This window comes from Schistocerca piceifrons, chromosome 5 (genome assembly GCF_021461385.2).
Source record: "Schistocerca piceifrons isolate TAMUIC-IGC-003096 chromosome 5, iqSchPice1.1, whole genome shotgun sequence".
Taxonomy (NCBI): domain Eukaryota; kingdom Metazoa; phylum Arthropoda; class Insecta; order Orthoptera; family Acrididae; genus Schistocerca; species Schistocerca piceifrons.
The window spans coordinates 6,149,589-6,176,400 of record NC_060142.1 but is presented as its reverse complement, the minus strand read 5'-3'; positions in this window follow the sequence as shown (position 1 = coordinate 6,176,400).

Below are 26,812 nucleotides of genomic sequence, written 5' to 3'. Positions count from 1 at the left end.
GAATTATTAACACAGAAATTGCGTCGCTATGAAAAACTATGTGCTCAATGACTTCTCCTCCTAAATCGAGTCACGTTTCAATGGAAACGACAGGATTTAGTTTTGGGGCACGAGTATCTCCTTTCCGATGCACTATTCATTCTTTACCTCAACGCTCGCTCCCTCACATTGACGAATTAACACAGATATTGTGTCGCTATGAAATACTATGGGTTCTATGACTTCTCCTTCTAAATCGTGTAACGTTTCTATGGAAAGGACAGGATTGAGTTTTGGGACACGAGTATCTCCTTTCCGATGCACTGTTCCCACTTTACTACATTCCTCGCCCCCTCACGTGAATAATTAACACAGAAATTGCGTCGCTATGAAATACTATGTGCTCAATGACTTCTCCTCCTAAATCGAGTCACGTTTCAATGGAAACGACAGGATTTAGTTTTGGGATACGAGTATCTCCTTTGCGATGCACTGTTCCCACTTTACTACATCCCTCGCTCCCTCACATGAATAATTAACACAGAAATTGCGTCGCTATGAAATACTATGTGCTCAATGACTTCTCCTCCTAAATCGAGTCACGTTTCAATGGAAACGACAGGATTTAGTTTTGGCATACGAGTATCTCCTTTCCGATGCACTGTTCCAACTTTACTACATCCCTCGCGCCCTCACATGAATAATTAACACAGAAATTGCGTCGCTATGAAAAACTATGTGCTCAATGACTTCTCCTCCTAAATCGAGTCACGTTTCAATGGAAACGACAGGATTTAGTTTTGGAATACGAGTATCTCCTTTCCGATGCACTGTTCCCACTTTACTACATCCCTCGCTCCCTCACATGAATAATTAACACAGAAATTGCGTCGCTATGAAAAACTATGTGCTCAATGACTTCTTCTCCTAAATCGAGTCACGTTTCAATGGAAACGACAGGAGTTAGTTTTGGGATACGAGTAACTCCTTTCCAATGCACATTTTCCCACTTTACTACGTCCCTCGCTCCCTCACATGAATAATTAACACAGAAATTGCGTCGCTATGAAATACTATGTGCTCAATGACTTCTCCTCCTAAATCGAGTCATGTTTCAATGGAAACGACAGGATTTAGTTTTGGGACACGAGTATCTCCTTTCCGATGCCCTGTTCCCACTTTACTACATCCCTCGCTCCCTCACATGAATAATTAAAACAGAAATTGCGTCGCTATGACACACTATGTGCTCAATGACTTCTCCTCGTAAATCGAGTCACGTTTCAATGGAAACGACAGGATTAAGTTTGGGACACGAGTATCTCCTTTCCGATGCACTGTTCCCACTTTACTACATCCCTCGCTCCCTCACATGAATAATTAACACAGAAATTGCGTCGCTATGAAATACTATGTGCTCAATGACTTCTCCTCCTAAATCGAGTCTCATTTCAATGGAAACGACAGGATTTAGTTTTGGGATACGAGTAACTCCTTTCCGATGCACTGTTCCCATTTTACTACATCCCTCTCTCCCTCACATGAATAATTAACACAGAAATTGCGTCGCTATGAAATACTATGTGCTCAATGACTTCTCCTTCTAAATCGAGTCACGTTTGAATGGAAACGACAGGATTTAGTTTTGGGATACGAGTATCTCCTTTCTGATGCACTGTTCTTACTTTACTACATCCCTCGCTCACTCACATGAATAATTAACACAGAAATTGCGTCGCTATGAAATACTATGTGCTCAATGACTTCTCCTCCTAAATCGAGTCACGTTTCTATGGAAACGACAGGATATAGTTTTGGGATACGAGTAACTCCTTTCCGATGCACTATTCATTCTTTACCTCAACGCTCGCCCCCTCACATTGACGAATTAACACAGAAATTGCGTCGCTATGAAATACTATGGGTTCTATGACTTCTCCTTCTAAATCGTGTAACGTTTCTATGGAAACGAAGGGATTGAGTTTTGGGTCACGAGTATCTCCTTTCCGATGCACTGTTCCCACTTTACTACATCCCTCGCTCCCTCACATGAATAATTAACACAGAAATTGCGTCGCTATGAAATACTATGTGCTCAATGACTTCTCCTCCTAAATCGAGTCACGTTTCAATGGAAACGACAGGATTTTGTTTTAGGATACGAGTAACTCCTTTCCGATGCACTATTCATTCTTTACTTCAACGCTCGCTCCCTCACATTGACGAATTAACACAGAAATTGCGTCGCTATGAAATACTATGGGTTCTATGACTTCTCCCTCTAAATCGTGTAACGTTTCTATGGAGACGACAGGATTGAGTTTTGGGACACGAGTATCTCCTTTCCGATGCACTGCTCCCACTTTACTACATCCCTCGCCCCCTCACATGAATAATTAACACAGAAATTGCGTCGCTATGAAATACTATGTGCTCAATGACTTCCCTTCCTAAATTGAGTCACGTTTCAATGGAAACGACAGGATTTAGTTTTGGGATACGAGTATCTCCTTTCCGATGCACTGTTCCCACTTTACTACATCTTTCGCTCCCTCACATGAATTATTAACACAGAAATTGCGTCGCTATGAAAAACTATGTGCTCAATGACTTCTCCTCCTAAATCGAGTCACGTTTCAATGGAAACGACAGGATTTAGTTTTGGGATACGAGTATCTACTTTCCGATGAACTGTTCCCACTTTACTACATCCCTCGCTCCCTCACATGAATAATTAACACAGAAATTGCGTCGCTATGAAAAACTATGTGCTCAATGAATTCTCCTCCTAAATCGAGTAACGTTTCAATGGAAACGACAGGATTTAGTTTTGGGATACGAGTATCTCCTTTCCGATGTACTGTTCCCACTTTACTACATCCCTCGCTCCCTCACATGAATTATTAACACAGAAATTGCGTCGCTATGGAATACTATGTGCTCAATGACTTCTCCTCCTAAATCGAGTCACGTTTCAATGGAAACGACAGGATTTAGATTTGGGATACATGTATCTCCTTTCCGATGCACTGTTCCCACTTTACTACATCCCTCGCTCCCTCACATGAATTATTAACACAGAAATTGCGTCGCTATGAAAAACTATGTGCTCAATGACTTCTTCTCCAAAATCGAGTCACGTTTCAATGGAAACGACAGGATTTAGTTTTGGGACACGAGTATCTCCTTTCCGATGCACTATTCATTCTTTACCTCAACGCTCGCTCCCTCACATTGCCGAATTAACACAGATATTGTGTCGCTATGGAATACTATGGGTTCTATGACTTCTCCTTCTAAATCGTGTAACGTTTCTATGGAAACGACAGGATTGAGTTTTGGGACACGAGTATCTCCTTTCCGATGCACTGTTCCCACTTTACTACATCCCTCGCCCCCTCACGTGAATAATTAACACAGAAATTGCGTCGCTATGAAATACTATGTGCTCAATGACTTCTCCTCCTAAATCGAGTCACGTTTCAATGGAAACGACAGGATTTAGTTTTGGGATACGAGTATCTCCTTTCCGATGCACTGTTCCCCCTTTACTACATCCCTTGCTCCCTCACATGAATAATTAACACAGAAATTGCGTCGCTATGAAATACTATGTGCTCAATGACATCTCCTCCTAAATCGAGTCACGTTTCAATGGAAACGACAGGATTTAGTTTTGGCATACGAGTATCTCCTTTCCGATGCACTGTTCCCACTTTACTACATCCCTCGCGCCCTCACATGAATAATTAACACAGAAATTGCGTAGCTATGAAAAACTATGTGCTCAATGACTTCTCCTCCTAAATCGAGTCATGTTTCAATGGAAACGACAGGATTTAGTTTTGGAATACGAGTATTTCCTTTCCGATGCCTCTTCCCACTTTACTACATCCCTCGCTCCCTCACATGAATAATTAACACAGAAATTGCGTCGCTATGAAAAACTATGTGCTCAATGACTTCTCCACCTAAATCGAGTCACGTTTCAATGGAAACGACAGGAGTTAGTTTTGGGATACGAGTAACTCCTTTCCAATGCACATTTTCTCACTTTACTACATCCCTCGCTCCCTCACATGAATAATTAACACAGAAATTGCATCGCTATGAAATACTATGTGCTCAATGACTTCTCCTCCAAAATCGAGTCACGTCTCAATGGAAACGACAGGATTTAGTTTTGGGTTACGAGTAACTCCTTTCCGATGCACTATTCATTCTTTACCTCAATGCTCGCTCCCTCACATTGACGAATTAACACAGAAATTGCGTCGCTATGAAATACTATGGGTTCTATGACTTCTCCTTCTAAATCGTGTAACGTTTCTATGGAAACGACAGGATTGAGTTTTGGGACACGAGTGTCTCCTTTCCGATGTACTGTTCTTACTTTACTACATCCCTCGCTCCCTCACATGAATAATTAACACAGAAATTGCGTCGCTATAAAATACTATGTGCTCAATGACTTCTCCTCCTAAATCGAGACTCGTTTCAATGGAAACGACAGGATTTAGTTTTGGGTTACGAGTAACTCCTTTCCGATGCACTGTTCCCATTTTACTACATCCCTCGCTCCCTCACATGAATAATTAACACAGAAATTGCGTCGCTATGAAATACTATGTGCTCAATGACTTCTCCTCCTAAATCGAGTCACGTTTCAATGGAAACGACTGGATTTAGTTTTGGGATACGAGTATCTCCTTTCTGATGCACTGTTCCCACTTTACTACATCCCTCGCTCCCTCACATGAATAATTAACACAGAAATTGCGTCGCTATGAAATACTATGTGCTCAATGACTTCTGCTCATAAATCGAGTCACGTTTCTATGGAAACGACAGGATTTAGTTTTGGGATACGAGTAACTCCTTTCCGATGCACTATTCATTCTTTACCTCAACGCTCGCTCCCTTACATTGACGAATTAACACAGAAATTGCGTCGCTATGAAATACTATGGGTTCTATGACTTCTCCTTCTAAATCGTGTAACGTTTCTATGGAAACGAAGGGATTGAGTTTTGGGACACGAGTATCTCCTTTCCGATGCACTGTTCCCACTTTACTACATCCCTCGCTCCCTCACATGAATAATTAACACAGAAATTGCGTCGCTATGAAATACTATGTGCTCAATGACTTCTCCTCCTAAATCGAGTCACGTTTCAATGGAAACGACAGGATTTAGTTTTAGGATACGAGTAACTCCTTTCCGATGCACTATTCATTCTTTACCTCAACGCTCGCTCCCTCACATTGACGAATTAACACAGAAATTGCGTCGCTATGAAATACTATGGGTTCTATGACTTCTCCTTCTAAATCGTGTAACGTTTCTATGGAGACGACAGGATTGAGTTTTGGGACACGAGTATCTCCTTTCCGATGCACTGTTCCCACTTTACTACATCCCTCGCTCCCTCACATGAATAATTAACACAGAAATTGCGTCGCTATGAAATACTATGTGCTCAATGACTTCCCCTCCTAAATTGAGTCACGTTTCAATGGAAACGACAGGATTTAGTTTTGGGATACGAGTATCTCCTTTCCGGTGCACTGTTCCAACTTTACTACATCTTTCGCTCCCTCACATGAGTAATTAACACAGAAATTGCGTCGCTATGAAAAACTATGTGCTCAATGACTTCTCCTCCTAAATCGAGTCACGTTTCAATGGAAACGACAGGATTTAGTTTTAGGATACGAGTATCTACTTTCCGATGAACTGTTCCCACTTTACTACATCCCTCGCTCCCTCACATGAATAATTAACACAGAAATTGCGTCGCTATGAAAAACTATGTGCTCAATGAATTCTCCTCCTAAATCGAGTAACGTTTCAATGGAAACGATAGGATTTAATTGTGGGATACGAGTATCTCCTTACCGATGTACTGTTCCCACTTTACTACATCCCTCGCTCCATCACATGAATTATTAACACAGAAATTGCGTCGCTATGGAATACTATGTGCTCAATGACTTCTCCTCCTAAATCAAGTCACGTTTCAATGGAAACGACAGGATTTAGTTTTGGGATACATGTATCTCCTTTCCGATGCACTGTTCCCACTTTACTTCATCCCTCGCTCCCTCACATGAATTATTAACACAGAAATTGCGTCGCTATGAGAAACTATGTGCTCAATGACTTCTTCTCCTAAATCGAGTCACGTTTCAATGGAAACGACAGGATTTAGTTTTGGGACACGAGTATCTCCTTTCCGATGCACTATTCATTCTTTACCTCAACGCTCGCTCCCTCACATTGACGAATTAACACAGATATTGTGTCGCTAAGGAATACTATGGGTTCTATGACTTCTCCTTCTAAATCGTGTAACGTTTCTATGGAAACGACAGGATTGAGTTTTGGGACACGAGTATCTCCTTTCCGATGCACTGTTCCCACTTTACTACATCCCTCGCCCCCTCACGTGAATAATTAACACAGAAATTGCGTCGCTATGAAATACTATGTGCTCAATGACTTCTCCTCCTAAATCGAGTCACGTTTCAATGGAAACGAGAGGATTTAGTTTTGGGATACGAGTTTCTCCTTTCCGATGCACTGTTCCCTCTTTACTACATCCCTTGCTCCCTCACATGAATAATTAACACAGAAATTGCGTCGCTATGAAATACTATGTGCTCAATGACATCTCATCCTAAATCGAGTCACGTTTCAATGGAAACGACAGGATTTAGTTTTGGCATACGAGTATCTCCTTTCCGATGCACTGTTCCCACTTTACTACATCCCTCGCGCCCTCACATGAATAATTAACACAGAAATTGCGTAGCTATGAAAAACTATGTGCTCAATGACTTCTCCTCCTAAATCGAGTCACGTTTCAATGGAAACGACAGGATTTAGTTTTGGAATACGAGTATTTCCTTTCCGATGCCTGTTCCCACTTTACTACATCCCTCGCTCCCTCACATGAATAATTAACACAGAAATTGCGTCGCTATGAAATACTATATGCTCAATGACTTCTCCACCTAAATCGAGTCACGTTTCAATGGAAACGACAGGAGTTAGTTTTGGGATACGAGTAACTCCTTTCCAATGCACATTTTCCCACTTTACTACATCCCTCGCTCCCTCACATGAATAATTAACACAGAAATTGCATCGCTATGAAATACTATGTGCTCAATGACTTCTCCTCCAAAATCGAGTCACGTCTCAATGGAAACGACAGGATTTAGTTTTGGGTTACGAGTAATTCCTTTCCGATGCACTATTCATTCTTTACCTCAATGCTCGCTCCCTCACATTGACGAATTAACACAGAAATTGCGTCGCTATGAAATACTATGGGTTCTATGACTTCTCCTTCTAAATCGTGTAACGTTTCTATGGAAACGACAGGATTGAGTTTTGGGACACGAGTGTCTCCTTTCCGATGCACTGTTCTTACTTTACTACATCCCTCGCTCCCTCACATGAATAATTAACACAGAAATTGCGTCGCTATAAAATACTATGTGCTCAATGACTTCTCCTCCTAAATCGAGACTCGTTTCAATGGAAACGACAGGATTTAGTTTTGGGTTACGAGTAACTCCTTTCCGATGCACTGTTCCCATTTTACTACATCCCTCGCTCCCTCACATGAATAATTAACACAGAAATTGCGTCGCTATGAAATACTATGTGCTCAATGACTTCTGCTCCTAAATCGAGTCACGTTTCAATGGAAACGACAGGATTTAGTTTTGGGATACGAGTATCTCCTTTCCGATGCACTGTTCCCACTTTACTAAATCCCTCGCTCCCTCACATGAATAATTAACACAGAAATTGCGTCGCTATGAAGTACTATGTGCTCAATGACTTCTCCTCCTAAATCGAGCCACGTTTCAATGGAAACGACAGCATTTAGTTTTGGGATACGAGTATCTCCTTTCCGATGCACTGTTCCCACTTTACTACATCCCTCGCCCCCTCACATGAATAATTAACACAGAAATTGCGTCGCTATGAAATACTATGTGCTCAATGACTTCTCCTCCTAAATCGAGTCACGTTTCAATTTAAACGACTGGATTTAGTTTTGGGATGCGAGTATCTCCTTTCCGATGCACTGTTCCCACTTTACTACACCCCTCGCTCCCTCACATGAATAATTAACACAGAAATTGCGTCGCTATGAAATACTATAGGTTCTATGACTTCTCCTTCTAAATCTCGTAACGTTTCTATGGAAACGACAGGATTGAGTTTTGGGACACGAGTATCTCCTTTCCGATGCACTGTTCCCACTTTAATACATCCCTCGCTCCCTCACATGAATAATTAGCACACAAATTGCGTCGCTATGAAATACTATGTGCTCAATGACTTCTTCTTCTAAATCGAGTCACGTTTCAATGGAAACGACAGGATTTAGTTTTGGGATACGAGTATCTCCTTTCCGATGCACTCTTCCCACTTTACTACATCCCTCGCTGCCTCACATGAATAATTAACACAGAAATTGCGTAGCTATGAAAAACTATGTGCTCAATGACTTCTCCTCCTAAATCGAGTCATGTTTCAATGGAAACGACAGGATTTAGTTTTGGAATACGAGTATTTCCTTTCCGATGCCTCTTCCCACTTTACTACATCCCTCGCTCCCTCACATGAATAATTAACACAGAAATTGCGTCGCTATGAAAAACTATGTGCTCAATGACTTCTCCACCTAAATCGAGTCACGTTTCAATGGAAACGACAGGAGTTAGTTTTGGGATACGAGTAACTCCTTTCCAATGCACATTTTCTCACTTTACTACATCCCTCGCTCCCTCACATGAATAATTAACACAGAAATTGCATCGCTATGAAATACTATGTGCTCAATGACTTCTCCTCCAAAATCGAGTCACGTCTCAATGGAAACGACAGGATTTAGTTTTGGGTTACGAGTAACTCCTTTCCGATGCACTATTCATTCTTTACCTCAATGCTCGCTCCCTCACATTGACGAATTAACACAGAAATTGCGTCGCTATGAAATACTATGGGTTCTATGACTTCTCCTTCTAAATCGTGTAACGTTTCTATGGAAACGACAGGATTGAGTTTTGGGACACGAGTGTCTCCTTTCCGATGTACTGTTCTTACTTTACTACATCCCTCGCTCCCTCACATGAATAATTAACACAGAAATTGCGTCGCTATAAAATACTATGTGCTCAATGACTTCTCCTCCTAAATCGAGACTCGTTTCAATGGAAACGACAGGATATAGTTTTGGGTTACGAGTAACTCCTTTCCGATGCACTGTTCCCATTTTACTACATCCCTCGCTCCCTCACATGAATAATTAACACAGAAATTGCGTCGCTATGAAATACTATGTGCTCAATGACTTCTCCTCCTAAATCGAGTCACGTTTCAATGGAAACGACTGGATTTAGTTTTGGGATACGAGTATCTCCTTTCTGATGCACTGTTCCCACTTTACTACATCCCTCGCTCCCTCACATGAATAATTAACACAGAAATTGCGTCGCTATGAAATACTATGTGCTCAATGACTTCTGCTCATAAATCGAGTCACGTTTCTATGGAAACGACAGGATTTAGTTTTGGGATACGAGTAACTCCTTTCCGATGCACTATTCATTCTTTACCTCAACGCTCGCTCCCTTACATTGACGAATTAACACAGAAATTGCGTCGCTATGAAATACTATGGGTTCTATGACTTCTCCTTCTAAATCGTGTAACGTTTCTATGGAAACGAAGGGATTGAGTTTTGGGACACGAGTATCTCCTTTCCGATGCACTGTTCCCACTTTACTACATCCCTCGCTCCCTCACATGAATAATTAACACAGAAATTGCGTCGCTATGAAATACTATGTGCTCAATGACTTCTCCTCCTAAATCGAGTCACGTTTCAATGGAAACGACAGGATTTAGTTTTAGGATACGAGTAACTCCTTTCCGATGCACTATTCATTCTTTACCTCAACGCTCGCTCCCTCACATTGACGAATTAACACAGAAATTGCGTCGCTATGAAATACTATGGGTTCTATGACTTCTCCTTCTAAATCGTGTAACGTTTCTATGGAGACGACAGGATTGAGTTTTGGGACACGAGTATCTCCTTTCCGATGCACTGTTCCCACTTTACTACATCCCTCGCTCCCTCACATGAATAATTAACACAGAAATTGCGTCGCTATGAAATACTATGTGCTCAATGACTTCCCCTCCTAAATTGAGTCACGTTTCAATGGAAACGACAGGATTTAGTTTTGGGATACGAGTATCTCCTTTCCGGTGCACTGTTCCAACTTTACTACATCTTTCGCTCCCTCACATGAGTAATTAACACAGAAATTGCGTCGCTATGAAAAACTATGTGCTCAATGACTTCTCCTCCTAAATCGAGTCACGTTTCAATGGAAACGACAGGATTTAGTTTTGGGATACGAGTATCTACTTTCCGATGAACTGTTCCCACTTTACTACATCCCTCGCTCCCTCACATGAATAATTAACACAGAAATTGCGTCGCTATGAAAAACTATGTGCTCAATGAATTCTCCTCCTAAATCGAGTAACGTTTCAATGGAAACGATAGGATTTAATTTTGGGATACGAGTATCTCCTTACCGATGCACTGTTCCCACTTTACTACATCCCTCGCTCCATCACATGAATTATTAACACAGAAATTGCGTCGCTATGGAATACTGTGTGCTCAATGACTTCTCCTCCTAAATCAAGTCACGTTTCATGGAAACGACAGGATTTAGTTTTGGGATACATGTATCTCCTTTCCGATGCACTGTTCCCACTTTACTACATCCCTCGCTCCCTCACATGAATTATTAACACAGAAATTGCGTCGCTATGAGAAACTATGTGCTCAATGACTTCTTCTCCTAAATCGAGTCACGTTTCAATGGAAACGACAGGATTTAGTTTTGGGACACGAGTATCTCCTTTCCGATGCACTATTCATTCTTTACCTCAACGCTCGCTCCCTCACATTGACGAATTAACACAGATATTGTGTCGCTAAGGAATACTATGGGTTCTATGACTTCTCCTTCTAAATCGTGTAACGTTTCTATGGAAACGACAGGATTGAGTTTTGGGACACGAGTATCTCCTTTCCGATGCACTGTTCCCACTTTACTACATCCCTCGCCCCCTCACGTGAATAATTAACACAGAAATTGCGTCGCTATGAAATACTATGTGCTCAATGACTTCTCCTCCTAAATCGAGTCACGTTTCAATGGAAACGACAGGATTTAGTTTTGGGATACGAGTATCTCCTTTCCGATGCACTGTTCCCTCTTTACTACATCCCTTGCTCCCTCACATGAATAATTAACACAGAAATTGCGTCGCTATGAAATACTATGTGCTCAATGACATCTCCTCCTAAATCGAGTCACGTTTCAATGGAAACGACAGGATTTAGTTTTGGCATACGAGTATCTCCTTTCCGATGCACTGTTCCCACTTTACTACATCCCTCGCGCCCTCACATGAATAATTAACACAGAAATTGCGTAGCTATGAAAAACTATGTGCTCAATGACTTCTCCTCCTAAATCGAGTCACGTTTCAATGGAAACGACAGGATTTAGTTTTGGAATACGAGTATTTCCTTTCCGATGCCTGTTCCCACTTTACTACATCCCTCGCTCCCTCACATGAATAATTAACACAGAAATTGCGTCGCTATGAAATACTATATGCTCAATGACTTCTCCACCTAAATCGAGTCACGTTTCAATGGAAACGACAGGAGTTAGTTTTGGGATACGAGTAACTCCTTTCCAATGCACATTTTCCCACTTTACTACATCCCTCGCTCCCTCACATGAATAATTAACACAGAAATTGCATCGCTATGAAATACTATGTGCTCAATGACTTCTCCTCCAAAATCGAGTCACGTCTCAATGGAAACGACAGGATTTAGTTTTGGGTTACGAGTAATTCCTTTCCGATGCACTATTCATTCTTTACCTCAATGCTCGCTCCCTCACATTGACGAATTAACACAGAAATTGCGTCGCTATGAAATACTATGGGTTCTATGACTTCTCCTTCTAAATCGTGTAACGTTTCTATGGAAACGACAGGATTGAGTTTTGGGACACGAGTGTCTCCTTTCCGATGCACTGTTCTTACTTTACTACATCCCTCGCTCCCTCACATGAATAATTAACACAGAAATTGCGTCGCTATAAAATACTATGTGCTCAATGACTTCTCCTCCTAAATCGAGACTCGTTTCAATGGAAACGACAGGATTTAGTTTTGGGTTACGAGTAACTCCTTTCCGATGCACTGTTCCCATTTTACTACATCCCTCGCTCCCTCACATGAATAATTAACACAGAAATTGCGTCGCTATGAAATACTATGTGCTCAATGACATCTGTTCCTAAATCGAGTCACGTTTCAATGGAAACGACAGGATTTAGTTTTGGGATACGAGTATCTCCTTTCCGATGCACTGTTCCCACTTTACTAAATCCCTCGCTCCCTCACATGAATAATTAACACAGAAATTGCGTCGCTATGAAGTACTATGTGCTCAATGACTTCTCCTCCTAAATCGAGTCACGTTTCAATGGAAACGACAGCATTTAGTTTTGGGATACGAGTATCTCCTTTCCGATGCACTGTTCCCACTTTACTACATCCCTCGCCCCCTCACATGAATAATTAACACAGAAATTGCGTCGCTATGAAATACTATGTGCTCAATGACTTCTCCTCCTAAATCGAGTCACGTTTCAATTTAAACGACTGGATTTAGTTTTGGGATGCGAGTATCTCCTTTCCGATGCACTGTTCCCACTTTACTACACCCCTCGCTCCCTCACATGAATAATTAACACAGAAATTGCGTCGCTATGAAATACTATAGGTTCTATGACTTCTCCTTCTAAATCTCGTAACGTTTCTATGGAAACGACAGGATTGAGTTTTGGGACACGAGTATCTCCTTTCCGATGCACTGTTCCCACTTTAATACATCCCTCGCTCCCTCACATGAATAATTAGCACACAAATTGCGTCGCTATGAAATACATTGTGCTCAATGACTTCTTCTTCTAAATCGAGTCACGTTTCAATGGAAACGACAGGATTTAGTTTTGGGATACGAGTATCTCCTTTCCGATGCACTCTTCCCACTTTACTACATCCCTCGCTGCCTCACATGAATAATTAACACAGAAATTGCGTCGCTATGAAATACTATGTGCTCAATGACTTCTCCTCCTAAATCGACTCACGTTTCAATGGAAACGACAGGATTTAGTTTTGGGATACGAGTAACTCCTTTCCAATGCACATTTTGCGACTTTACTACATCCCTCGCTCCCTCACATGAATAATTAACACAGAAATTGCATCGCTATGATATACTATGTGCTCAATGACTTCTCCTCCTAAATCGAGTCACGTTTCAATGGAAACGACAGGATTTAGTTTTGGGTTACGAGTAACTCCTTTCCGATGCTCTATTCATTCTTTACCTCAACGCTCGCTCCCTCACATTGACGAATTAACACAGAAATTGCGTCGCTATGAAATACTATGGGTTCTTTGACTTCTCCTTCTAAATCGTGTAACGTTTCTATGGAAACGACAGGATTGAGTTTTGGGACACGAGTGTCTCCTTTCCGATGCACTGTTCTTACTTTACTAAATCCCTCGCTCCCTCACATGAATAATTAACACAGAAATTGCGTCGCTATGAAATACTATGGGTTCTATGACTTCTCCTTCTAAATCGTGTAACGTTTCTATGGAAACGACAGGATAGAGTTTTGGGACACGAGTGTCTCCTTTCCGATGCACTGTTCTTACTTTACTACATCCCTCGCTCCCTCACATGAATAATTAACACAGAAATTGCGTCGCTATGAAATACTATGGGTTCTATGACTTCTCCTTCTAAATCGTGTAACGGTTCTATGGAAACGACAGGATTGAGTTTTGGGACACGAGTGTCTCCTTTCCGATGCACTGTTCTTACTTTACTGCATCCCTCGCTCCCTCACATGAATAATTAACACAGAAATGGCGTCGTATGAAATACTATGTGCTCAATGACTTTTCCTCCTAAATTGAGTCACGTTTCAATGGAAACGACAGGGTTTATTTTTGGGATACGAGTATCTCCTTTCCGATGCACTGTTCCCACTTTACTACATCCCTCGCTCCCTCACATGAATAATTAACACAGAAATTGCGTCGCTATGTAAAATTATGTGCTCAATGACTTCTCCTCCTAAATCGAGTCACATTTCAATGGAAACGACAGGATTTAGTTGTGGGATACGAGTATCTCCTTTCCGATGCACCGTTTCCACTTTACTACATCCCTCGGTCTCTCACATGAATAATTAACACAGAAATTGCGTCGCTATGAAAAACTATGTGCTCAATGACTTCTTCTCCTAAATCGCGTCACGTTTCAATGGAAACGACAGGATTTAGTTTTGGGATACGTGTATCTCCTTTCCGACGCACTGTTCCCACTTTACTACATCCCTCGCTCCCTCACATTAATAATTAACACAGAAATTGCGTCGCTATGAAATACTATGTGCTCAATGACTTCTCCTCCTAAATCGAGTCACGTTTCAATGGCAACGACAGGATTTAGTTTTGGGATACGAGTATCTCCTTTCCGATGCACTGTTCCCACTTTACTGCATCCCTCGCTCCCTCACATGAATAATTAACACAGAAATTGCGTCGCTATGAAATACTATGTGCTCAATGACTTCTCTTCCTAAATCGAGTCACGTTTCAATGGAAACGACAGGATTTAGTTTTGGGATACGAGTATCTCCTTTCCGATGCACTGTTCCCACTTTACTACATCCCTCGCTCCCTCACATGTATTATTAACACAGAAATTGCGTCGCTATGGAATACTATGTGCTCAATGACTTCTCCTTCTAAATCGTGTAACGTTTCTATGGAAACGACAGGATTGAGTTTTGGGAAACCAGTATCTCCTTTCCGATGCACTGTTTCCACTTTACTACATCCCTCGCTCCCTCACATGAATAATTAACACAGAAATTGCGTCGCTATAAAATAGTATGTGCTCAATGACTTCTCCTCCTAAATCGAGTCACGTTTCAATGGAAACGACAGGATTAAGTTTGGGACACGAGTATTTCCTTTCCGATGCACTGTTCCCACTTTACTACATCCCTCGCTCCCTCACATGAATAATTTACACAGAAATTGCGTCGCTATTAAATACTAAGTGCTCAATGACTTCTCCTCCTAAATCGAGTCTCATTTCAATGGAAACGACAGGATTTAGTTTTGGGATACGAGTAACTCCTTTCCGATGCACTGTTCCCATTTTACTACATCCCTCGCTCCCTCACATGAATAATTAACACAGAAATTGCGTCGCTATGAAATACTATGTGGTCAATGACTTCTCCTCCTAAATCGAGTCACGTTTCAATGGAAACGAGAGGATTTAATTTGGGATACGAGTATCTCCTTTCCGATGCACTGTTCCCACTTTACTACATCCCTCGCTCCCTCACATGAATAATTAACACAGAAATTGCGTCGCTGTGAAATACTATGTGCTCAATGACTTCTCCTCCTAAATCGAGTCACGTTTCAATGGAAACGACAGGATTTAGTTTTGGGATACGAGTATCTCCTTTCCGATGCACTGTTCCCACTTTACTACATCCCTCGCCCCCTCACATGAATAATTAACACAGAAATTGCGTCGCTATGAAATACTATGTGCTCAATGACTTCTCCTCCTGAATCGAGTCACGTTTCAATGGAAACGACAGGATTTAGTTTTGGGATACGAGTAACTCCTTTCCGATCCACTGTTCATTCTTTACCTCAACGCTCGCTCCCTCACATTGACGAATTAACACAGAAATTGCGACGCTATGAAATACTATAGGTTCTATGACTTCTCCTTCTAAATCGTGTAACGTTTCTATGGAAACGACAGGATTGAGTTTTGGGACACGAGTATCTCCTTTCCGATGCACTGTTCCCACTTTACTACATCCCTCGCTCCCTCACGTGAATAATTAGCACACAAATTGCGTCGCTATGAAATACTATGTGCTCAATGACTTCTTCTTCTAAATCGAGTCACGTTTCAATGGAAACGACAGGATTTAGTTTTGGGATACGAGTATCTCCTTTCCGATGCACCGTTCCCACTTTACTACATCCCTCAATACCTCACATGAATAATTAACACAGAAAATGCGTCGCTATGAAATACTATGTGCTCAATGACTACTTATCCAAAATCGAATCACGTTTCAATGGAAACGACAGGATTTAGTTTTGGGATACGAGTAACTCCTTTCCAATGCACATTTTCCCACTTTACTACGTCCCTCGCTCCCTCACATGAATAATTAACGCAGAAATTGCGTCGCTATGAAATACTATGTGCTCAATGACTTCTCCTCCTAAATCGAGTCACGTTTCAATGGAAACGACAGGATTTAGTTTTGGGATACGAGTATCTCCTTTCCGATGCACTGTTCCCACTTTACTACATCCCTCGCTCCCTCACATGAATAATTAACACAGAAATTGCGTCGCTATGAAATACTATGTGCTCAATGACTTCTCCTCCTAAATCGAGTCACGTTTCAATTGAAACGACAGGATTTAGTTTTGGGATACGAGTATCTCCTGTCCGATGCACTGTTCCCAATTTACTACATCCCTCGCTCCCTCACATAAATAATTAACACAGAAATTGCGTCGCTATGAAATACTATGTGCTCAATGACTTCTCCTCCTAAATCGAGTCACGTTTCAATGGAAACGGCAGGATTTAGTTTTGGGTTACGAGTAACTCCTTTCCGATTCACTATTCATTCTTTACCTCAACGCTCGCTCCCTCACATTGACGAATTAACACAGAAATTGCGTCGCTATGAAATACTATGGGTTCTATGACTTCTCCTTCTAAATCGTGTAACGTTTCTATGGAAACGACAGGATTGAGTTTTGGGACACGAGTGTCTCCTTTCCGATGCACTGTTCTTACTATACTACATCCCTCGCTCCCTCACATGAATAATTAACGCAGAAATTGCGTCGCTATGAAATACTATGGGTTCTATGACTTCTCCTTCTAAATCGTGTAACGTTTCTATGGAAACGACAGGATTGAGTTTTGGGACACGAGTGTCTCCTTTCCGATGCACTGTTCTTACTTTACTACATCCCTCGCTCCCTCACATGAATAATTAACACAGAAATTGCGTCGCTATGAAATACTGTGGGTTCTATGACTTCTCCTTCTAAATCGTGTAACGTTTCTATGGAAACGACAGGATTGAGTTTTGGGACACGTGTGTCTCCTTTCCGATGCACTGTTCTTACTTTACTACATCCCTCGCTCCCTCACATGAATAATTAACACAGAAATTGCGTCGTATGAAATACTATGTGCTCAATGACTTTTCCTCCTACATTAAGTCACGTTTCAATGGAAACGACAGGATTTATTTTTGGGATACGAGTATCTCCGTTCCGATGCACTGTTCCCACTTTACTACATCCCTCGCTCCCTCACATGAATAATTAACACAGAAATTGCGTCGCTATGAAAAACTATGTGCTCAATGACTTCTTCTCCTAAATCGGGTCACGTTTCAATGGAAACGACAGGATTTAGTTTTGGGATACGAGTATCTCCTTTCCGATGCACTGTTCCCACTTTACTACATCCCTCGCTCCCTCACATTAATAATTAACACAGAAATTGCGTCGCTATGAAATACTATGTGCTCAATGACTTCTCCTCCTAAATCGAGTCATGTTTCAATGGAAACGACAGGATTTAGTTTTGGGACACGAGTATCTCCTTTCCGATGCACTGTTCCCACTATACTACATCCCTCGCTCCCTCACATGAATAATTAACACAGAAATTGCGTCGCTATGAAACACTATGTGCTCAATGACTTCTCCTCCTGAATCGAGTCACGTTTCAATGGAAACGACAGGATTTAGTTTTGGGATACGAGTAACTCCTTTCCGATCCACTGTTCATTCTTTACCTCAACGCTCGCTCCCTCACATTGACGAATTAACACAGAAATTGCGACGCTATGAAATACTATAGGTTCTATGACTTCTCCTTCTAAATCGTGTAACGTTTCAATGGAAACGACAGGATTGAGTTTTGGGACACGAGTATCTCCTTTCCGATGCACTGTTCCCACTTTACTACATCCCTCGCTCCCTCACGTGAATAATTAGCACACAAATTGCGTCGCTATGAAATACTATGTGCTCAATGACTTCTTCTTCTAAATCGAGTCACGTTTCAATGGAAACGACAGGATTTAGTTTTGGGATACGAGTATCTCCTTTCCGATGCACCGTTCCCACTTTACTACATCCCTCAATACCTCACATGAATAATTAACACAGAAAATGCGTCGCTATGAAATACTATGTGCTCAATGACTACTTATCCAAAATCGAATCACGTTTCAATGGAAACGACAGGATTTAGTTTTGGGATACGAGTAACTCCTTTCCAATGCACATTTTCCCACTTTACTACGTCCCTCGCTCCCTCACATGAATAATTAACGCAGAAATTGCGTCGCTATGAAATACTATGTGCTCAATGACTTCTCCTCCTAAATCGAGTCACGTTTCAATGGAAACGACAGGATTTAGTTTTGGGATACGAGTATCTCCTTTCCGATGCACTGTTCCCACTTTACTACATCCCTCGCTCCCTCACATGAATAATTAACACAGAAATTGCGTCGCTATGAAATACTATGTGCTCAATGACTTCTCCTCCTAAATCGAGTCACGTTTCAATTGAAACGACAGGATTTAGTTTTGGGATACGAGTATCTCCTGTCCGATGCACTGTTCCCAATTTACTACATCCCTCGCTCCCTCACATAAATAATTAACACAGAAATTGCGTCGCTATGAAATACTATGTGCTCAATGACTTCTCCTCCTAAATCGAGTCACGTTTCAATGGAAACGACAGGATTTAGTTTTGGGTTACGAGTAACTCCTTTCCGATGCACTATTCATTCTTTACCTCAACGCTCGCTCCCTCACATTGACGAATTAACACAGAAATTGCGTCGCTATGAAATACTATGGGTTCTATGACTTCTCCTTCTAAATCGTGTAACGTTTCTATGGAAACGACAGGATTGAGTTTTGGGACACGAGTGTCTCCTTTCCGATGCACTGTTCTTACTATACTACATCCCTCGCTCCCTCACATGAATAATTAACGCAGAAATTGCGTCGCTATGAAATACTATGGGTTCTATGACTTCTCCTTCTAAATCGTGTAACGTTTCTATGGAAACGACAGGATTGAGTTTTGGGACACGAGTGTCTCCTTTCCGATGCACTGTTCTTACTTTACTACATCCCTCGCTCCCTCACATGAATAATTAACACAGAAATTGCGTCGCTATGAAATACTATGGGTTCTATGACTTCTCCTTCTAAATCGTGTAACGTTTCTATGGAAACGACAGGATTGAGTTTTGGGACACGTGTGTCTCCTTTCCGATGCACTGTTCTTACTTTACTACATCCCTCGCTCCCTCACATGAATAATTAACACAGAAATTGCGTCGTATGAAATACTATGTGCTCAATGACTTTTCCTCCTACATTGAGTCACGTTTCAATGGAAACGACAGGATTTATTTTTGGGATACGAGTATCTCCGTTCCGATGCACTGTTCCCACTTTACTACATCCCTCGCTCCCTCACATGAATAATTAACACAGAAATTGCGTCGCTATGAAAAACTATGTGCTCAATGACTTCTTCTCCTAAATCGGGTCACGTTTCAATGGAAACGACAGGATTTAGTTTTGGGATACGAGTATCTCCTTTCCGATGCACTGTTCCCACTTTACTACATCCCTCGCTCCCTCACATTAATAATTAACACAGAAATTGCGTCGCTATGAAATACTATGTGCTCAATGACTTCTCCTCCTAAATCGAGTCATGTTTCAATGGAAACGACAGGATTTAGTTTTGGGACACGAGTATCTCCTTTCCGATGCACTGTTCCCACTATACTACATCCCTCGCTCCCTCACATGAATAATTAACACAGAAATTGCGTCGCTATGAAACACTATGTGCTCAATGACTTCTCCTCCTAAATCGAGTCACGTTTCAATGGAAACGACAGGATTAAGTTTGGGACACGAGTATCTCCTTTCCGATGCACTGTTCCCACTTTACTACATCCCTCGCTCCCTCACACGAATAATTAACACAGAAATTGCGTCGCTATGAAATACTAAGTGCTCAATGACTTCTCCTCCTAAATCGAGTCTCGTTTCAATGGAAACGACAGGATTTAGTTTTGGGATACGAGTAACTCCTTTCCGATGCACTGTTCCCATTTTACTACATCCCTCGCTCCCTCACATGAATAATTAACACAGAAATTGCGTCGCTATGAAATACTATGTGCTCAATGACTTCTCCTTCTAAATCGAGTCACGTTTCAATGGAAACGACAGGATTTAGTTTTGGGATACGAGTATCTCCTTTCCGATGCACTGTTCCCACTTTACTACATCCCTCGCTCCCTCACATGAGTAATTAACACAGAAATTGCGTCGCTATGAAATACAATGTGCTCAATGACTTCTGCTCCTGAATCGAGTCACGTTTCTATGGAAACGACAGGATTTAGTTTTGGGATACGAGTAACTCCTTTCCGATGCACTATTCATTCTTTACCTCAACGCTCGCTCCCTCACATTGACGAATTAACACAGAAATTGCGTCGCTATGAAATACTATGGGTTCTATGGCTTCTCCTTCTAAATCGTGTAACGTTTCTATGGAAACGAAGGGATTGAGTTTTGGGACACGAGTATCTCCTTTCCGATGCACTGTTCCGACTTTACTACATCCCTCGCTCCCTCACATGAATAATTAACACAGAAATTGCGTCGCTATGAAATTCTATGTGCTCAATGACTTGTCCTCCTAAATCGAGTCACGTTTCAATGGAAACGACAGGATTTAGTTTTAGGATACGAGTAACTCCTTTCCGATGCACTATTCATTCTTTACCTCAACGCTCGCTCCCTCACATTGACGAATTAGCACAGAAATTGCGTCACTATGAAATACTATGGGTTCTATGACTTCTCCTCCTAAATCGTGTAACGTATCTATGGAGACGACAGGATTGAGTTTTGGGACACGAGTATCTCCTTTCCGATGCACTGTTCCCACTTTACTACATCCCTCGCTCCCTCACATGAATAATTAACACAGAAATTGCGTCGCTATGAAATACTATCTGCTCAATGACTTCCCCTCCTAAATTGAGTCACGTTTCAATGGAAACGACAGGATTTAGTTTTGGGATACGAGTATCTCCTTTCCGATGCACTGTTCACACTTTACTACATCCCTCGCTCCCTCACATGAAAAATTAACACAGAAATTGCGTCGCTATGAAAAACTATGTGCTCAATGAGTTCTCCTCCTAAATCGAGTCACGTTTCAATGGAAACGACAGGATTTAGTTTTGGAATACGAGTATCTCCTTTCCGATGCACTGTTCCCACTTTACTACATCCCTCGCTCCCTCACATGAATAATTAACACAGAAATTGCGTCGCTATGAAATACTATGTGCTCAATGACTTCTCCTCCTAAATCGAGTCACGTTTCAATGGAAACGTCAGGATTTAGTTTTGGGATATGAGTATCTCCATTCTGATGCACTGTTCCCACTTTACTACATCCCTCGCCCCCTCACATGAATAATTAACACAGAAATTGCGTCGCTATGAAATACTATGTGCTCAATGACTTCTCCTCCTAAATCGAGTCACGTTTCAATGGAAACGACAGGATTTAGTTTTGGGATACGAGTAACTCCTTTCCGATCCACTGTTCATTCTTTACCTCAACGCTCGCTCCCTCACATAGACGAATTAACACAGAAATTGCGTCGCTATGAAATACTATAGGTTCTATGACTTCTCCTTCTAAATCGTGTAACGTTTCTATGGAAACGACAGGATTGCGTTTTGGAACACGAGTATCTCCTTTCCGATGCACTGTTCCCACTTTACTACATCCCTCGCTCCCTCACATGAATAATTAGCACACAAATTGCGTCGCTACGAAATACTATGTGCTCAATGTCTTCTTCTTCTAAATCGAGTCACGTTACAATGGAAACGACAGGATTTAGTTTTGGGATACGAGTATCTCCTTTCCGATGCACTGTTCCCACTTTACTACATCCCTCGATGCCTCACATGAATAATTAACACAGAAATTGCGTCGCTATGAAATACTATGTGCTCAATGACTTCTCCTCCTAAATCGACTCACGTTTCAATGGAAACGACAGGATTTAGTTTTGGGATACGAGTAACTTCTTTCCAATGCACATTTTCCCACTTTACTACGTCCCTCGCTCCCTCACATGAATAATTAACGCAGAAATTGCGTCGCTATCAAATACTATGTGCTCAATGACTTCTCCTCCTAAATCGAGTCACGTTTTAATGGAAACGAGAGGATTTAGTTTTGGATTACGAGTATCTCCTTTCCGATGCACTGTTCCCACTTTACCACATCCCTCGCTCCCTCACATGAATAATTAACACAGAAATTGCGTCGCTATGAAATACTATGGGTTCTATGACTTCTCCTTCTAAATCGTGTAACGTTTCTATGGAAACGACAGGATTGAGTTTTGGGACACGAGTGTCTTCTTTCCGATGCACTGTTCTTACTTTACTACATCCCTGGCTCCCTCACATGAATAATTAACACAGAAATTGCGTCGCTATGAAATACTATGTGCTCAATGACTTCTCCTCCTAAATCGAGTCACGTTTCAATGGAAACGACAGGATTTAGTTTTGGGATACGAGTATCTCCTTTCCGATGCACTGTTCCCACTTTACTACATCCCTCGCTCCCTCACATGAATTATTAACACAGAAATTGCGTCGCTATGGGATACTATGTGCTCAATGACTTCTCCTTCTAAATCGTGTAACGTTTCTATGGAAACGACAGGATTGAGTTTTGGGACACGAGTATCTCCTTTCTGATGCACTGTTTCCACTTTACTACATCCCTCGCTCCCTCACATGAATAATTAACACAGAAATTGCGTCGCTATGAAATAGTATGTGCTCAATGACTTCTCCTCCTAAATTGAGGCACGTTTCAATGGAAACGACAGGATTCAGTTTTGGGATACGAGTATCTCCTTTCCGATGCACTGTTCCCACTTTACTACATCCCTCGCTCCCTCACATGAATAATTAACACAGAAATTGCGTCGCTATGAAAAACTATGTGCTCAATGACTTCTCCCCTAAATCGAGTCACGTTTCAATGGAAACGACAGGATTTAGTTTTGGGACAAGAGTATCTCCTTTCCGATGCACTGTTCCCACTTTACTACATCCCTCGCTCCCTCACATGAATAATTAACACAGAAATTGCGTCGCTATGAAATACTAAGTGCTCAATGACTTCTCCTCCTAAATCGAGTCTCGTTTCAATGGAAACGACAGGATTTAGTTTTGGGATACGAGTAACTCCTTTCCGATGCACTGTTCCCATTTTACTACATCCCTCGCTCCCTCACATGAATAATTAACACAGAAATTGCGTCGCTATGAAATACTATGTGCTCAATGACTTCTCCTTCTAAATCGAGTCACGTAGCAATGGAAACGACAGCATTTAGTTTTGGGATACGAGTATCTCCTTTCCGATGCACTGTTCCCACTTTACTACATCCCTCGCTCCCTCACATGAATAATTAACACAGAAATTGCGTCGCTATGAAATACTATGTGCTCAATGACTTCTGCTCCTAAATCGAGTCACGTTTCTATGGAAACGACAGGATTTAGTTTTGGGATACGAGTAACTCCTTTCCGATGCACTATTCATTCTTTACCTCAACGCTCGCTCCCTCACATTGACGAATTAACACAGAAATTGCGTCGCTATGAAATACTATAGGTTCTATGACTTCTCCTTCTAATTCGTGTAACGTTTCTATGGAAACGACAGGATTGAGTTTTGGGACATGAGTATCTCCTTTCCGATGCACTGTTCCCACTTTACTACATCCCTCGCTCCCTCACATGAATAATTAACACAGCAATTGCGTCGCTATGAAATACTATGTGCTCAATGACGTCTCCTCCTAAATCGAGTCACGTTTCAATGGAAACGACAGGATTTAGTTTTGGGATATGAGTATCTTCATTCTGATGCACTGTTCCCACTTTACTACATCCCTCGCCCCCTCACATGAATAATTAACACAGAAAATGCGTCGCTATGAAATACTATGTGCTCAATGACTACTTATCCAAAATCGAATCACGTTTCAATGGAAACGACAGGATTTAGTTTTGGGATACGAGTAACTCCTTTCCAATGCACATTTTCCCACTTTACTACGTCCCTCGCTCCCTCACATGAATAATTAACGCAGAAATTGCGTCGCTATGAAATACTATGTGCTCAATGACTTCTCCTCCTAAATCGAGTCACGTTTCAATGGAAACGACAGGATTTAGTTTTGGGATACGAGTATCTCCTTTCCGATGCACTGTTCCCACTTTACTACATCCCTCGCTCCCTCACATGAATAATTAACACAGAAATTGCGTCGCTATGAAATACTATGTGCTCAATGACTTCTCCTCCTAAATCGAGTCACGTTTCAATTGAAACGACAGGATTTAGTTTTGGGATACGAGTATCTCCTGTCCGATGCACTGTTCCCAATTTACTACATCCCTCGCTCCCTCACATAAATAATTAACACAGAAATTGCGTCGCTATGAAATACTATGTGCTCAATGACTTCTCCTCCTAAATCGAGTCACGTTTCAATGGAAACGACAGGATTTAGTTTTGGGTTACGAGTAACTCCTTTCCGATGCACTATTCATTCTTTACCTCAACGCTCGCTCCCTCACATTGACGAATTAACACAGAAATTGCGTCGCTATGAAATACTATGGGTTCTATGACTTCTCCTTCTAAATCGTGTAACGTTTCTATGGAAACGACAGGATTGAGTTTTGGGACACGAGTGTCTCCTTTCCGATGCACTGTTCTTACTATACTACATCCCTCGCTCCCTCACATGAATAATTAACGCAGAAATTGCGTCGCTATGAAATACTATGGGTTCTATGACTTCTCCTTCTAAATCGTGTAACGTTTCTATGGAAACGACAGGATTGAGTTTTGGGACACGAGTGTCTCCTTTCCGATGCACTGTTCTTACTTTACTACATCCCTCGCTCCCTCACATGAATAATTAACACAGAAATTGCGTCGCTATGAAATACTATGGGTTCTATGACTTCTCCTTCTAAATCGTGTAACGTTTCTATGGAAACGACAGGATTGAGTTTTGGGACACGTGTGTCTCCTTTCCGATGCACTGTTCTTACTTTACTACATCCCTCGCTCCCTCACATGAATAATTAACACAGAAATTGCGTCGTATGAAATACTATGTGCTCAATGACTTTTCCTCCTACATTGAGTCACGTTTCAATGGAAACGACAGGATTTATTTTTGGGATACGAGTATCTCCGTTCCGATGCACTGTTCCCACTTTACTACATCCCTCGCTCCCTCACATGAATAATTAACACAGAAATTGCGTCGCTATGAAAAACTATGTGCTCAATGACTTCTTCTCCTAAATCGGGTCACGTTTCAATGGAAACGACAGGATTTAGTTTTGGGATACGAGTATCTCCTTTCCGATGCACTGTTCCCACTTTACTACATCCCTCGCTCCCTCACATTAATAATTAACACAGAAATTGCGTCGCTATGAAATACTATGTGCTCAATGACTTCTCCTCCTAAATCGAGTCATGTTTCAATGGAAACGACAGGATTTAGTTTTGGGACACGAGTATCTCCTTTCCGATGCACTGTTCCCACTATACTACATCCCTCGCTCCCTCACATGAATAATTAACACAGAAATTGCGTCGCTATGAAACACTATGTGCTCAATGACTTCTCCTCCTAAATCGAGTCACGTTTCAATGGAAACGACAGGATTAAGTTTGGGACACGAGTATCTCCTTTCCGATGCACTGTTCCCACTTTACTACATCCCTCGCTCCCTCACACGAATAATTAACACAGAAATTGCGTCGCTATGAAATACTAAGTGCTCAATGACTTCTCCTCCTAAATCGAGTCTCGTTTCAATGGAAACGACAGGATTTAGTTTTGGGATACGAGTAACTCCTTTCCGATGCACTGTTCCCATTTTACTACATCCCTCGCTCCCTCACATGAATAATTAACACAGAAATTGCGTCGCTATGAAATACTATGTGCTCAATGACTTCTCCTTCTAAATCGAGTCACGTTTCAATGGAAACGACAGGATTTAGTTTTGGGATACGAGTATCTCCTTTCCGATGCACTGTTCCCACTTTACTACATCCCTCGCTCCCTCACATGAGTAATTAACACAGAAATTGCGTCGCTATGAAATACAATGTGCTCAATGACTTCTGCTCCTGAATCGAGTCACGTTTCTATGGAAACGACAGGATTTAGTTTTGGGATACGAGTAACTCCTTTCCGATGCACTATTCATTCTTTACCTCAACGCTCGCTCCCTCACATTGACGAATTAACACAGAAATTGCGTCGCTATGAAATACTATGGGTTCTATGGCTTCTCCTTCTAAATCGTGTAACGTTTCTATGGAAACGA